This window comes from Octopus bimaculoides, chromosome 7 (assembly GCF_001194135.2).
Source record: "Octopus bimaculoides isolate UCB-OBI-ISO-001 chromosome 7, ASM119413v2, whole genome shotgun sequence".
Taxonomy (NCBI): Eukaryota; Metazoa; Mollusca; class Cephalopoda; order Octopoda; family Octopodidae; genus Octopus; species Octopus bimaculoides.
Genome location: NC_068987.1, coordinates 9,446,200 through 9,448,709, shown reverse-complemented (window position 1 = coordinate 9,448,709; position 2,510 = coordinate 9,446,200). Strand labels below are relative to the sequence as shown.

The window sequence follows — 2,510 nt, the reverse complement described above, 5'->3', positions numbered from 1 at the left end:
ATATATATATATATATATAATACAAATGATATATGAGCATATGCATGTATATATACATATATGTACATACCTACATCTACATGTATATATAGATGCATATCTGGGTACAGGACGTCAAAAAAGAAACGAGAACATAAACAAAGCACAAAAAGACGGACTTTTTTTACGGACAACAGAATGAACACATAGGAAAACAGACGAGCCACATATGGAACTTTTCCTTCATCAGCTGCCTCTATTCTAAACTAGGCGTTTCGAAGATGAGGCAGAACGCGCTCTTAGAATAGCTCTTCCCGCGAATTGGATTAAGCTCTTAAGCGGAGGGTTCCAAGACAGTAAAAATTAAGCAGTGAAAACAACATTAAGGGCCGGCCGTTAAGCCGAACGCGATGAGATATTGAACGCTGTGATTGATTAACTAATCGTAAAACGGTCCGTCAGGAAATCCTTCCCCTTTATTTTTTTCTGCAAATAGAGTGTATAGAGGGAATTTATGTACAGAAAATCTATCGAGAAAAATGATAAAAGAAATTGAATGGAAAAGAAGAAATGCCATACCGGCTCATCTTTTATCCTTTATGGTAGGCCTGTTATTTTGTATCTTCTGTTATAAACTACGATGAAGTTGGTAACGAAATTGAAGATGTACAGGAAAATTCCGAAGATGGTTCGAGCCAGTCAGTCTATTTTCATTTTCAGCAAAAGTTGCGGTTTTTTTTGTGCAGCAAAAGAAGCAAAAAGAAAAAAAAAAAAGAAATATTAAAACGAAGGAAAAAAAAGTAGGGTTAAAGGAGATTAAATAGATATAATTGTTATTTTAAACGGATCATTCATCAATATATTTGTTAGATAACAGAATGTGTAGAGCGCTGCTGTAACGATTTCAGATTACCACCCGTTTAGCTCAACCTCCCAGCAACATGAAATTGCGCTTTGATTACCGGAGAATGGGTGGGTAGGACGAAATCAATCTCAAATTACTGTTGGGTAGGGGGTAATCTGGAATCGATTTCATCCTACATTCCTATGATTTCATATAGCCCACCTCAAATCCTTCCCCAAGCGTTCGTTACCCAGGTGACGAATAAAAAAGGTATTATCATCATCATCATCATCATCATCATCATCATCATCATCATCATCATTATTATTATTATTATTATTATTATTATTATTATTATTATTATTATTATTATTATTATTATTATTATTATTATGTACTATGGTGCCAGCTGTTCACTACCTGTGAACTAAAGTAACACCCCTGATTTTTCGAGCACCATCCGGAGCATTCGAGCGGTTCCAAGCAGTGCTGTTTTCTGCAAGTGCTGCTCTCTTATTGCAGCCTCTATTTGTTCCATGTACTTCTCAAGAGCTTTTACTCACTGTTCCCAGGGCTCTGACAATTATTGGTACTACTACCACCTTTTTCAGTAACCACAACTGCTTAACTTCCCAAGCTAACCTGTCATATCTATCGACTTTTCTTTCTTCCTTATCGCATACCTTGTTGTCAGCTGGGAATGCTATAACTATGATCCAACATCATTTTTTTTCTTTCTCAATTAACACTATGTCTGGTTTCCTATTCTCTCTATTTCATGGTTGCACTGAATCATAAAATCCCATAGGATCTTTGCATTATCATTTTCGATGATGCCTTCGGGTTTATGTTCGAACCACATTTTTGCTCTATCATCATCATCATCATCATCATCATCATCATCATCATCATCATCATCATCATCATCATTTAGTGGGGTGGGTTAATTTGAAATCGATTTCATACGGTAGGGAAGCAACTTAGAATAGGGTGGGGTGCGGTAACTAGTATTCTTTTGAACCAGGTAAAATATATTGCAAGTTTTAAGTTATATAAATTACGTCCCTTGACCTACTGAACTCAAATCTTGTCGAGATCAACTTTTCACCTACCGAGGTCGATAAAATAATGTACCATTTAAGTACTGATTTGATTTGATCGACTCTGTATATGTGGTCTCGTGTCAATGTAAGAAATCAATATTTCTTTGTGATGTTAGCATTTATGATGTTAGAATTTATGATGTTAGCATCCCCTATATAACGATTTATGAGTTTTAAGTCGCGTCCTTTTGCGTTCTGGTTTCCAATCCATATCGCTGTTAGTTTCCTTTTTATATTTGTTTCAGTGTTTGGAATTACGGTGGTGCACCAGCATGACCGCAGCCACTTGGCTGAAACACATAAATAAATAAATAAATAAATATCTGTGTGTGTAATGTATGAATGTATTTTCTTTTATTCTTTTACTTGTTTCACTCATTTGACTGTGACCATACTGGAGCACCACCTTTAGTCGAGCAAATCGACCACCCACCAGGATTTATTCTTTGTAAGCCTAGTACCTATTCTATCGCTCTCTTTTGCTGAACTGCTAAGTCACGGGGACGTAAACACACCAACATCGGTTGTCGGGTGATGGTGGGGGTACAAAGACAGATACACAAACATATACATACATACATACA

The 2,510-nt window shown here is 36.3% G+C and overlaps 1 long non-coding RNA gene across 1 annotated transcript in view; it reads right to left on the bottom strand.

Annotated features, from left to right (window-relative positions):
• Positions 1 to 564: 564 nt before the first annotated feature.
• The window catches only part of LOC128248287 (uncharacterized), a 60,328-nt gene continuing 58,382 nt past the window's right edge, over positions 565 to 2,510 (bottom strand). Inside the window, exon 4 of the long non-coding RNA XR_008264523.1 lies at positions 565 to 683. This is a non-coding gene — a long non-coding RNA (uncharacterized LOC128248287). The remainder of the gene's footprint in view (positions 684 to 2,510) is intronic.